We start from the raw sequence: 14,602 nt of genomic DNA on the forward strand, positions 1-14,602 counted from the left end.
TCCTTGCCTATCTGAAATTGCTGATTAATAGTTAATTAAGACCATTTTATTTTCAATACTTATTAAAAATCTTCTTAAACTTATAGACTCCATAGATTTTCTAATTTCATTTAAATTATCATAGAAATTTCATATATCACCTTCTATACTAAATAAAAACAGTAGTGGTATTACCATATAATCACTATAATTTGAAAAAAATGAAAGATTAGTTCCTTTAAAATTTCATCTTTATATGATTTTTAAAATACAGGTATATGCTTTGGTCAAAATCTATCACTCCAACCTTTATCTATCAAACCAAATGTTTTGTACAAGCTAATGTGCAGAAAATATTACCTTCTAGTGTGCAAGAGAAATGCACACTTTAAAAGCTCCTGTAATGACCATTAATACAGATTGTTTATGTAGTATGCATGAGTTTGTACCTATTTTTAGCTAATGGATTTATTTTGATGATTTTTAAGATAAAAATCATATATTTTTTTATTAGTATGTGTTTATTACATTGACTATAGGGATTGGTACATGTAATATTACATTTCAATCCCCTCTCTACCTCCTTTTATTTTTCAAACATCAGTATCATTTATTTATCTTATAAGACCTTATAAAGTAAACTATTATATATATTATTAAAAAAACAGATGAATAGGCCAAAGAAGACATAAAACATGTAACACAATTGTACTAAGTCATGGTACACTTTTAGATGCCATTGTCCACACTGAATTACAATATCTTCCCCCCCTTTTTTCCTATTATCTGTCTTTTATTTTGTAATATATATTACTATATGTAGTAAGTAATATATAATATAGTATATATGTATATGTGATATAATATATGTATATGTAATATAGTATATATAAAATATAGTTTTTCATATAAGAAAATCAAGTGATATTTAAGCTTGTGTGTCTACATATATTTTCTTATAAAATCTACTACACTTAGTTGGAATAATAAAACCTACTCATTCATCCATTGTTCTGTAAATAAGATCAAGTTTATCGTTGGCATCTGGATTAACAACCAAAAATAAGACTGTTGTTCTTTTGTATTATTGATTAGACACATTATCAATGTGGTTAATAGTTGATACCTCCAAAACACTTCCAAAAGATATTCTTACCAATTTCTGTATGTTACTCTATGATGTGCACGATGGCTCAAGTTTTAGACTTGTATGATAGGTGAATCAACAAAGCTATCAAAAGCCCACCAATGCCAAAGTTTTGCTAGGACCTGGGGAAATCTAGAGAGTTAAGTCAACCTTAGTTCTTATAATGTTTTCAGTTAGTATGGAGGTAGGGGAAGTGTCAGTAGCATTAATCAAATAATTTACAAAAACACGTAAATTGCAAATTTACAAAAGAACTATTAGAGTCAGAACTGTTTAAGTAGTAAAAATCAGCTGGATTTTGTGAGAGATTTTAGATGGTAGTGGATAAAAAGAATGAGGGGATAAAATATGATTTGGTTCTCTGGTTTTAGCTAGTGGACGAATAAGTGTTTGAGATAGGAATACTAGAAGAGGAACAATTTCAGGTTAGTGATAGGTGGTGGTTTGAGTCTAATGTGTTATATTTAAAGTGAGATTGAAATAGTCAAAAGAAACTGGCAAGTAGGCAGTTGTCCATCTGATTCTAGGTTCAGAGGAAAGATCAGGGAAGGTGATATACATAAGTGAAGTCTTAAGCATGGATAAATCATAGCATAGATGAGAAAATAAAGAGATTAGCAGGACGTTTTGAAAAGCTATAATATGGCTTTTATGAAATTATGTTAATGGTAGTGCATTTGATTATAAGCACAATGCCTACATTTAAAAACAAAAAATCAATATTCTTACAAAGAAAATCCAAAATATTTTTATTAATTTATAACAAATTTTTATTCAGAGTTGGTGACTTTGGGAGCATCAAAATTGGATGTGTTTGGCTTGCTAGAAAAAAGCTGAACAGCATTGAAAATTGCTGATATTGATGTTTTCATAATTTGGACGTTAACTATTAAATACGTACATATTCCTATATTCACATTCACATTTATAGACATATACACAGTATTAACTTCAGGGATCAAGATTTTTAAAAGATCATGAGCTAGGGCATGGTATTTACTAAATTTTTCCCATTATATGTTCTTAGAGATTGCCAGTATTAATTATGCTTTATTATGTTATCATCTGAGGGGAGAGTTCAAGCACAGCCGGACAACTGCCCTGTATCACCAAGAGGGACCCATGCTGACTGCTGAGTTCTGAGTGCTGAGTGCTGGGAGCTGACCAGTTCCCAAAGAGATCACAGAGCTCAGACGGTACACCTGGTTCCCTCTGCATTGACATAGGCACCCCCACCCTTGCAACTGCTGAGCTCTGTGCATGTCTGTGGCCACCAGGTGCCATTTTCTTTCTCCTTCTATCAGTGCTCTGCATTTCAGAACCCACAGGGTATTGGGAATGTTCTCTGCTGCAAGTAGAGTGCATGGAACTACACTGCTGATGCTAGCTTTGGGATGGGTCTGCAATCTATGGAGGATAGACAGATTGTGAAGCTCAGACTTTGTGTATAACTAAGTGCTGTAGCACTTAGACTAGTGATTATTTTCTGTTCTGTTTCCTGGGATCATGCACTGGTCTCTTCCATAAGTGGCCCTTTCCTGCCTTTGAGCCTTGGTTCAGTTTATGTTCTGTTTTATTCGAAGGCACAACCTGACCACCTAATGAAACATGAAAGAGTCAATTGTACAGGAGGAACTAGGCATTGCACTTTTTCTTTCATCTGTCTGTCTATCTATCTATCTCTATCTGTCGATGCCTTTGAATGTTTTGATTCTTTGACAGTAAGACTTACTGAGACCATTGGAATGTGGCAGCTGTAAAAGCTGTGACAGTTTTAAGTCCAGAATATCCCTTCTTCTTTTCCCTTACTTTTGCTACTACTACGAGGAGCAGAAAGTTTAGAGTCTTACTGGTTGTAGGAGAAGAATGAACTTACCTCATGTGGAGCAGTTCCAGCTATGGAGTCCCTGCCAAGAGCAAAGTTTAGATCACAGTTCCCACCAGATTTGTTGATGCTCAAGTGAAGCCAACAAAGAAGGACGCAGTTAGCCAGGAAGAGGCATCTTGCAATTTTTGGGAAAGAGGGCAGATGCCAATCCTTACTGAGGAAGAATGGGCACTTTCACTGGTTCAGAAGCAAGAGGCCTCTGCTATTTCATTGTTTTTTGGTTATATCTGCCAACATATCTCCATCCGCGTTCTGAATCTCATTTATTTCCTGACAGTCCCTATCTTGGAAAAATGTTCTAAATTTCTGTGGGGTTCAGGTACTCCTACAATGAAACTGCCCTCAGCTTTTAAATGTTGATTAACCACATTTAACTTTTTGTTCATTTTTTCTCCAGAACAATAGCTTTTTAAAGCACGCACTGAATTGTACTTTCACTGTAATTGCTGTTTCTTCTACATGCCTCAAATATTCGGTACATAGTGCCAAACCAGGTCTTTGCTTCAGCTGGTATAGCATCCTAGTACACCGCTACTAAGAATTTTAACAATTGCACTGCCACCTTGTGCCCATCATCAGCAAGGCAGAAAATAGTTCAGCTCCAAAATACCATCCTGGTGTCTGCTTTCTTGGGCAGACACAGTTTGTCCTAATATCAATTGGTCTTGGTTGAGTTCATCCTTAAGGTGGTTGAAAGCTAAAAATTCATATGAAGGAGATTTATTAGGGTGTGGCTCTTGATACTAAGGGAATGGAAGGGACAGAAAAGAAGCAGGATTGAACGGAAGTTAGGCCAAGTTGCTGCTCTCTTAAAGAAGGACTCAGCCAACCCAACAGAGGGTTTTGATCTGGAGTGAATCTTAAGAAAAATTGTCCTTTCATTGATCACAGATTGTATACAGTTCATTTTAGAGAGGCAGATAAAGCAGTCCTGGTGGGGGGCTGACAGTTAAAGGTTTTCTATTTTTGCAATCCCAGCATCTGTGTATGTACTTCTTGAAGGAGAATCCCCTTCTTGAAGGGGAAAGTCCATAAAGTCAAATTCAAAAAATTACAACTAAGTACATTATGAGTACAACTAAGTGCATTTGAGTCAAATTCAAAATTACAAGGAAGTACATTATGAGAAAAGGAAGACTGTTTATTCAAATCCCAAACACATTTCTACCTGCTTGCTATTATTCTGTAGTTTTCCAGTTTAACAGAACTTTGTGGATGTACATTATCCTGGGTTTTCTACATCCACAGTAAACATTGTAATTGGTTATTTTATTTTTTAAGTGCCTCTTTCTAGTCTGAGATAGACTATGTGTAGGGAGATTGCATGATTTAGCTATAATTTTTCTTGTTCACTCTGCCTATATATCAGTAGCTTTGTAAAGTTTTTGGGATGGCTATTGACTGGATAATACCACCCGTTGATGCTACCCATAAACTGAGTGATTTTTATTTGTCAAATTGTCTATCCAATGTATTCTCCATTGGTTTACTTTCTACAGGAGATCCTGTATTAAAGGATAATGACTACTCTGTACCCATTGCACTACTTCCCCCTACTCTTGCATTTACGTGCAAACATCTTTAAGTCTTAATATTTCTCACTGTATTTTATGGGGAAAACATGCACAGCAAAGGGACCTTGTTAGGTAGCTAACCTTAACATTTCCAAAGTACCTTATTAATACTGAAGTTAATTTACTTTTAGATTCTATTTATTAAAAAATATTTGTCTTCTACTGGAGTTAATATCCAGGGGCTTGAGGTTCAGCTCTCTTCAGTAATTCTCATATTCTCAAGACTTTTATTTTGAATATGAATATTATTTCTGTAGCCCACTTCTGATCTCCATGTAAATTCAGTCTTTTGAAGATGAGATTTCATATCACTGTTAATACCTGAAGACTTCAAAAATTTTGATATTATATTTGGAAACCTCTGCTGTTTCTTAGTAACATTTCTAGAGAGGGAAAGAGAGAGGAAAACATAGACTGCAGTTCTCTTTTACTTCAATGTCTATGGCTATTGTTTTTAAATTCATTTCTTAGAAATGGGAAAGCTTTCCTATTTTTAATAGGATAGCAACCAGTTGTCACTATCAAAATGTAGCAGAGGATTTATTCCTTTTCTATGTTACAGTTCCTTGAAAAATTAATGTTTTTAGAAGTTACTCTACAGACATTTACAGAAAATTATTGGTTTAGCCTGAAATGTATCATGTACATGCGTTGGTTGAACATTTGGGAATGGGTGGTAGTTTCATTGCACTTTGGGAGAACCATTGTCCCATTACATAGAATGTGCTGCCTAGAAGCCCGAATCTGTCAAAAGGTTGATTTGTGGATGCTTCACAAGACAATTCAGCACAATATGCCTGTGATAGGACACTTCTTACAAAATTCATTGAAAGGCTCATTCTTAAGTAAATGCCATTCTTTGCCATCACACTCTTTCCTCTTATATAGCCTTTGGTCTATCATGAGCCCATCTGGATGCCTTTGTAACAGAATATTGTTCCTGGAGATGCTAATTTTGTAGCATAAATGTATCACATATCACCTATCACATAGGTCTTTGTTATACATTCCAAGTGAAAAATTGTTTGGAAGTTATTTCATAATATTAGCAGTCACATATTGGAAAACTAAAGATGAAGTGTGACCATAGTATCTAAGAGCTGAATTGCACCTCCCTGGGATTCCTACATTGGAAGTCCTAGCTAGGACACCTCAGAATATAACTCCATTGGGAGATGAGGTCTTTAAAAGGGTTCTTATAAAAAATGAGGTCACTGGGTTTTGTAGTAATCTAATATGACCGATATTACAATAAGAAAGTTGAACAGGGACACATACAGATGGAAGATCATGTGCAGACCAAGAGAAGACTGTCATTTACAAGCCAGAGATAGAGATCGGAAAAGAAACCAACCCTGTTGACACTTTGATTTGAGGCTTCTCTAGCCTTCAGAATTGAGGGAAAATAAATTTCTCTTATTTTAGCCACTCAGTAGTACTGTATTATGACAGCTCTAGCAAAATAATATACTTCCTGCAAGGGTAAGAAATCTCACTGAATTTTTATTGTGTGTTTAGATGTAGTTCTCAAATCTTGCTATTTAGCTGAAAGGTGTCTTCATAATTGGAGTGAATCCATTAGTAAATAAAACTGCACTGGGATTTTGAAAGCATGTTTGATTTTTTATAAATTACTGCATGTCCGAGAAAGGTGACACAGCCAACAACTGTAATAAATGTTTCCGATTTTAAAAAACACTTTTCTGTTTAAATGAAAGTAAACAGAACAATTAACATTTATTTTTCCCTGATTTAGGCATTAGCTTATTTTAAAGCTAAGTTCTGAGATAGTTGAACATGGGGCTGTGCTACTAAGACTAAATAAGCAAAGTCCCAAGAAGAGTTTATTGTAAAGCAAGAGTCACTTTTATAAAAGGATCGATAAGATTAAGAAACTATATTTTAGGCTATCATGCCATGACTTTTCATAAATGATGCCTTCCATTATAGAAATCTATGTTATCTTAGCATAAATGATTGTAAAAATAGTGTTATGTCATTATGATATAGATTAGTGCAAGGTGTAATAATTCAATTTAAATAAAAATTTCTGTTGGTGTCCCATGATTTGCCATTTTCTTGGCAGCCTTTCACAGCATTTGATTAAAATGGATACAATGTGTGTTATAAATGGAATTATATCCCTGAAAAACTCTTACGTTGAAGCACTAACTCTCAATGTTTTAAGAAGTAGGGTCTTTAAACAGTAAATAAGCTTCAAGGAAATTAGGTGTGTGGTCTCAAATCCATAGAGTTTGGGGAAGAAGAAGAAGAAGAAGAAGAAGAAGAAGAAGAAGAAGAAGAAGAAGAAGAAGAAGAAGAGAAACTAGGTGTATCAGTGCATTGGAGAGCATATGTGAGGACTACAAGGAGAAGACAACCACCTGTAAGACAAGAAGAAAGTCCTCAGGAGGAACCAACTCTGCTTCCACCATTATCTTAGACATCTAGACTACAGAACTATGAGAAAATAAACTTTTGTTGTTTAGGCCACCAACTCTCTGGTGTTTAGCTATGGCACCCTTAGTAAACCAATGCAATGCAGGCCTTACATGTCTGTTGGGAACATGGGAACTCACAAGAAAAAATTTGTTATACTTTGTGAAAAGTAATAGTTTTCAATACTGCTTTCATATTTATAGAAAGTAAACAGTTTGTGTTTATGTTGGACAATATGGGATAAGGTCTGTTTCATACATGTACAAGTTCAGATTATGCAAAGTCACTCATTTATATTCATGCTATCTTTTTTTCTTTTGCCATCATCAAATGTATTTGAGGACAGGAAAAATCAGCAAATAATTTAGAATCCAAGCTTTCAAAAAATGTTTTTGTAACAGAAAAATAATAATCATCAGATATGGTTTTTAAAAGCCTGAAAAACTGCAGTAATATGATATTTATATTAATCTATTTCATACAGTAAGCAATAAAATTGCAATGTGCCTAAGTCATTTAACTGCCCTCTAAAAAATTTATTTCTGAATATGGACTTCCTGTTATTCTGGTAGAAAATTAATGTTTTTCATTAAGTGTTTGTAGACACAAGCTATGACAGTTTTATATAGCTCATTATTTAAAGAACTATTTAAATATCCCTATCTTTTTTTTTCCCATTGAGTTTATTGGTACATTTTAGGTATACAGTACAGTTACATTCATCATTGGGCACTTGTACCTTTACATGACAAGTCTTGGTTCTCATTTTTTTCCCTTACCCCTGCCCTCCATATCTTTAAAGTATAGAGCCAAAAATGGATTGAAATTTTTATATTTCCTGTTAGTAGTGTGGCTTTGGTTTTATATTTTTGATTTTGTATTCGCCAAGATTATTTGTATGGGGGGGCAGCAAGTTAAACAGTTGCCCTAGAAAAAATATTTTAAATGTTTGAAAACACAATACTTAGACTGACTATATGTAATATGGAAAAAAATTCAGAAATATATCGGTTTGCATACCAGGTGACTTAATTTTATTTCAGAAGAAATTTTAGAGAAGATACAAGAATTGTAATAAGTAGCAGTAGTATTTACTCTCTCACCCGTGATATGGCATAGAAAAACAGAATGATACAGGTAAATGATGTTTGAGAGGAAAACGTAGCCATATTGCTTCGTTTCTTCATTACATTCAGAATAAAGTTAAAGTGAATTACAAAGAATCATGATGTGTAATACAGCAAATGCCACTTTGTGAAACATAAGTGATTTTTAAATGTTAGGTTTACAAGTTCAACGAAAGGTTATCAAAGTCCGTCAGGTCTTATTCCAGAACACCAGTTTCTCTCAGCGGTTGAGTGTGGACTTTTTGCAAGTGGCCAGGTGCTCTGCTCAGTGTCCCAGAAGCAGCACCCAGTCCTTCCTGCCCTTGAGCAGTCCGTTGTTCAGGCTGGTCCTGCACGCCAGAAAAGGAAGGCACAGCTGCACGTTTCAGGCTCTGAGAGTTCGTGTTTGCGCTTCCCAGAAGGTAGGCTGTTCCTGTTGTTTCTCCATGCCAGTGCGCGATGCCCTTTCCACATCCTCTTAAATACAAACGTGGCGTATTTTAAAGTTGATCTATGCATTCTAATACATCACACTCAAAATGATCTCATTGCTCTTGGTAAAGCAGTGATCTTCACCACGTTAGAAAAGACAAAAGGAGATAGATGTATTGCAAAAGGGAAGGTGATGATGAAATGGAGGGAGGAAGCGGGGAGGAAGGGGTGGGGAGGGGATGAGGAGAGGGCTGAGATGCGTTATACACCCCTGCCAGCTCCCCACCATGAGTGTGATCGCTATGCACTCTAAACGTGTACTAGTAAAAATAAAAGGTAACAAAATAAAATAAAATGCATGGTGGATAATATTCATTACAAAGGAAAATGTAAATTTGTGTTATGTGAATGGATTCCTGAAGTGTTGAAGAGTTTCGTCTGAGAAGCCCTGAAGGGGGTTTGGGCAGACTGCACAGGACTGCCAGCAGTTGCACTGTCGGTCTGCATCTCCAGATCTGCAGCTAGGAATTCCTTGAATACCTTTTTTTTTTTCTTCTTCAGATTCCAGTATACTCTGAGATTCTGGATGCATGTTCCTATGTTTTAATGCGGTATTTGCTTGCAATGTAGCTTGTAGCATTTGACAGTGGTAATAGATTAGGAAATTCTAAAATAGATGTCTTCTGCCTGAAGTTATTCAGATATGAGACCGCTACATAATTGTTATTATTATTCTTATTCAAATTCTCTTTATGATATTCTGGCACCACCTCATCATCAGTGTTAGTAACCTGTAAAACTTCTGCACCGTCAGGTTCATTAGTTTTTTCATTTTTCTCCTTTTCAGAACTCTGCACAATCACATTATTATTGTCATTGTGATCCATTCCACTTACTCTTTTATGCTTTGTATCCGTGGCTTCACTCAGCTTATCTTGCACATTCATATTTCCTACCTTCTCATCTTTTCTGGCTTCATATATTCTCATTTCTTTGACTCCTGTAAAATCCTCTTTCTGATACTTAGGAGTGGATGGCAGATATGGCTGTAGGAAAGCAGTGTTGTTTGGTTCTTTATTTTCCAGAGTTTTAAAATGTTCTACCAGTGATTCAGTTTTGAATTCAGAGGATAGAGGAGTTGTCACTTTAGGTGGCCATTTAGGCTTGTTCATTTTGAGCTCGCCATCAAAGAGAAAGTCTTTTTTAGGCATCTCCCTGAAAGGAGGCCAAATGATTTTTAATTTTCTTCTTTCGCCCAATTTTCTCAAACCATCCCTTTGCCGTTCACTGTCACCAGCATTGAAATGTTTTGTAAGATCTTCAGGTATGAGAGTGTTTGCTGTGGTGCTTTTACATATACTTGGTTCTTCACTGAGAATAAAGTCCACTGAATTGCTCTGATTTTTGTAATTCCATCTGTCTGTATTCTCTTTGTTTCCAAAACCTTCATCATAATTTCCTTTAGATTTAAAAAGCTGTTTAAAGTGAGGTCTGCAGTATATTTGTCCATGAAGTGATACATAATTTCCCAAACTGCCAGAAAGAAAAAAGAAACAGAGCCCTTTGTAAATTTACTGTAAATTCAAAAAATAAAAGAACTATCTACTTTAGTAATGATTCAGACTCAATAAAGTTAACTTACTAGCAGTTGGAATGACCCTATTAATTTATTAGATAATAGCTACCACTAATACTTCTCATAATATATATCTTGCATGATTTATAATTTTATGATCCATGTCACTTACTGGTATAATATATTGGTACAGTCTATAATGCAAATGCAGTTATAGAACAGTAAGACCAAACCTGTGCTAACAATGATTTATGTGATGGATTGTAGTTTTCAATAAATCTAGAGTAGCACACACACACACACACACACACACACACACACGAATGAAATATGTGAGTTTCATTGTTAGCTGGCTTTTGAATTAATCAAAAAGTTTATTTATGCTATTGTTTATCAAGCTGCAAGGAAATCAAGAAACAGGATGCTTGATACAATTAAAATCATGTTTGCTAGAGGCAATAGCATAATTTTGAGTATCTCTGAATGTAGACATAGAAGCCAACACATCAGATAGATAGCAGAACCCATGGGCAACATTTACAACAAAGCTAAGTGACAAGGTAGCCTGAAGGGGCTAAGAACAAACCACCAATAATAACAAGAACTCCATGACAGTCTTATCTCTGTGTGACATCAAGGGGAGTAAGAAAGATGCTTGATGGATCTGAAAATGAATCAATATTTCCTGAAAGTATCAGAACCAATCAGAAAACAGCACCCACAACTGGGACACATTTTTTTTCCCCCTTCATCTTTCTAGTAGCCAGGACATGCAAAAGTCCTGTGTTAAGAATGACTGAAGAAAATTGTAGGATCATCATGAGAACAGAATCCCAGACTGAAAAGGAAAAGTTGGAGTGGGATGAAGACTGAGTAGGATAATGACAAACATGAAAGAGAACTGGATCAAGATGAAATAGTGCCATAAAATTCCATGAAATCTCAGAGGTATGCCCACACTATTAATTTGAACAGTATTTGCGAAGTAATAGAAGTAGGTCTGAGAAATCAGAAAAGCCACCCTGAATATCATCTATTTTTGCAGACTGGGAAAAACTAATTTCTTATAAAAATAAGTGACACAAATCTATTAAGGAAATTTTAAGCAAGGTTATTTTAACAAAGTGAAAGAGTAAGATGTATTATCCTCACAATTAATGAAAACATTCCACAAAACATACTCTAAGACAGATAAAAAAATTAACTTTGGCTTCCAAAATTAACTAAAAATTAAGAACATGTTATGGGTGTATCTCGATGTCCCTCTAAAGTCTATGTGCTCATGGACATTTTGGAGGTGGCTGAATCTAGGGTGTGATATTGGGATTAAGTGGGTATAATATTGGATTAGTTCATTAAATTGGTTTAGCATACATCTGGGTGTGGATAATGGAAGCCCCACCTTGGGTGTGTGTAGAACCACCCAAAAGCCTCTTACCTTGGCTGGGATAAAAAGGAAAGGGAGGCTTACTGCTTATGGCTTACTGCCCTCTGCCTGCTAGGTCATGAACCGTTTCTCCCCTGTGATGTGCGTCTGCCATGCCACTCTGCCTCAGAGCCAGCCAGCCACGGAAAGGAACCTCTATAAACTATGAGCTAAAATAAACCTTTCCTCCTTTAACTTTAGGATGTCACTAATCTTGTCCCAGAAATGAGAAAGTAATTAAAACAATACGACAAAAAATTCTGAGAGAACAAAGTAAGGGAGAATTAGAAAACTCACAATAACCTCAGATATCAGAAAACAGAAATCAGGAAAAATGGGGAAAAAAAGACATTCTTGGCAATAAAAACTAAAAGAAGCACAAGATCAAATAAATGTCATAGGATATTAAAGAGAAACAAAAGAAAGTAAAGATGAAGTTTTAAATGCTCAAAAAGAATTGAAGAGATGTGAGGAATTAAAGAGAGAGAGAAAGATATTAAAGATACGTTAAAATTGTCAATGTACAAATAATGGGAATTCTCAAAGAAAACAAAAGTAATAAAACATAAAATATTTGAAAGCTATAATTGAAAACAACTGTCTTGTTATACAATAGTATGTAAAAATATTTTGGTACCAATAAAATTAATTCAAAACAGAATAATAAATGAATAAAACAATATGCATGCCTAGAAAGTGCAGATGGTCACTCCTTCATTTCATAGTAAAAAGAAAGAAAGAACACACTAGGTAATTTTCAGTATTGACACTGAATAATCAGTGCCAAGAACTATTCTAGTAGATTTACTGAACTTTAAATAGAAATCAAAAGAAAAAATTCTCTGTACTTTAGTAAAAATATGTCTTACGGGAAAAAGAAACTATATTATCATCAGGCCATTCTAACACTTTATGCCAAAAAAGGAATAATGCATTTAACATATAGTCAGTGAAAGTCAATGCATGCCAAGAATTTTAATTTCAGCAAAACTGACTTTCCACTACAAAGATCTCAAATGTTGTCAGTATGTAAGGATTTAAAGAATGCTGTTTCTGTGAGCCTTTTCTGAAGAAAACAAGCTTCAATGACCAACATGATTATGGAAACAGCAACACGGAGATTTATGGTAGGCATTTGTTTTTGCTACTCTGAACTAAGATGATGCGAGCGCAAAAATGGAACTTTGAGGTGCAGTGGCTGTAGGATCTTACACTGAATGTAGAGTGCAGTATGAAAATGGGAAGTGGTCTAATCTTTATAATTTCCTCCCATGTTCGAGCTTTGGGTTTTTCTTGCTCTTCTTTCTCTAGGAGTCTAAGATTCATCATTAGGTTGTTTATTTGAGCTCACTCTGTTTTCCTAGTGTGGGTATTCACTGCTATGGATTTTCCATGTAGAACTGCTTTCACTGTGTCCCATAGATTCCTGTATGTTGTATTGGCATTATCATTTATTTGTAAAAATTGTCTAATTTCTTCTTTAATTTCCTCTTTGTCCCATTGATTGTTCAGGAGAATGTTGTTCAATTTCCTTGTGTTTATGACATTCTTATGGTTTCTTATGCTATTGAGCTCCAGCTTAATTGCACTTTGCATTTATTTAAACCTGTTGTATGAGCTAGTATGTGGTCTATTTTGGAGAATGACCCATGTCCAGCTGAAAAGAATGTACATTCTGATTTTGTGGGGTGGAACACTCTATAGACATCTGTTACATCCATATGTTCCAAAGCTTGGTTCAGTTCTAGTATTTTGTTGTTGCTTTTTTTGTCAAGATGATCTGTCTATTTGTGATAGTGGGGTATTTAGGTCCCCCGCTACAATTGTATTAGTGCTTATTTGGTTTTTCATGTTCCTTAATATTTGTTTTATATAGTTGGCTCATTAATATTTGGTGCATATATATTTATGATTGTCATCTTTTCCTGTTGAATTGTTCCCTTTACAAGGATTTAGTGGCCTTCCTTGTCTCTATTAATCAGTTTTGGTTTGAAATTTACTTTGTCTGCGAAAAAGACAGCTACCCCTGGGATCCTGTCCCATGGAGAACTGTTTTCCATCTTCTCACTTTCAGTCTATGGGTTTCTTTTTGCACTAGGTGTGTTTCTTGTATACAAAATGTTGTTGTAATTATTTATTTACCCTTTACATTGAGAATATTTATAAAAAATGAGTAGCCTAGTAGAGCAAGTATTAGTGAATATTGTTGTCTTGAAATAACATTTCTCACTAAAAGAAACTAGGGCTTTCAGAAATGGCTACATGTAGGTCTAGGACAGAAAACGTTGAAAATAGCTTAGAATATCTAGTCCTACCAGATAATGAGGGAGTTCTCAAAGATCATTAAGGTCTCATCAAAAGCACTCAAGAAAAAAAAAAAAAAAGATATCCACTTACCAGTGTGTAAATTTAGTAAATTTTTTGGGGGAGACAGGCCTTGATTTATAGTTCAGACTATCCTTGAACTCATTATATAGCCCAGGCTGGCCTCAAACTCGTGGCAATCCTCCTGCCTCAGCTTCCTGAGTGCTAGATTATAAGCATCCACCACCATACCTGGCACATCAGTAATAATTATTATTTGATTGAATTCAATCAAATAGCAATTTTTCTTAAAAAGTTAGTTACCTTCTGGGAATGATAAAGAACAATTACATTACTGAATAAATAATTAACATATTAACTGGTAAATAAAGGGAAAAATTATGATTATTTTGTCTTTCAGCCACCAAAAGTATAAACAAATAGTAGATTAAAGAAAGTATTTCTTTACAAAAGTATTGTAAGAAATGATGAAATTAGAATATCACATTTTTGCAAATAATAAAGAATGACTATATGCATTGAAACTTAATATTTTCTGTGATCACGGAACAAGAGACAATTAGATGTTATGTGTTTATTATCCTCTTGCCACCACTACTTACATATATATGTGTGCATATATATATATATATATATGTATACACATATACATGTACACATATATACGAATATATGTGTATATATGTATGTGTATGTATATGTATATATGT

General features: G+C 34.7%; 1 protein-coding gene across 1 annotated transcript in view; it reads right to left on the bottom strand.

The window, feature by feature from the left end:
* Positions 1–10,024: 10,024 nt before the first annotated feature.
* Xirp2 (xin actin binding repeat containing 2) overlaps positions 10,025–14,602 on the bottom strand; it is a 78,018-nt gene continuing 73,440 nt past the window's right edge. The window contains exon 9 of the mRNA XM_010606904.3: positions 10,025–10,098. The gene's annotated coding sequence lies outside the window, so the exon portion shown is untranslated. The remainder of the gene's footprint in view (positions 10,099–14,602) is intronic.

The sequence above is a fragment of the Fukomys damarensis genome, unplaced genomic scaffold (genome assembly GCF_012274545.1).
Source record: "Fukomys damarensis isolate Sample0158 unplaced genomic scaffold, DMR_v1.0_HiC HiC_scaffold_26, whole genome shotgun sequence".
Classification (NCBI taxonomy): domain Eukaryota; kingdom Metazoa; phylum Chordata; class Mammalia; order Rodentia; family Bathyergidae; genus Fukomys; species Fukomys damarensis.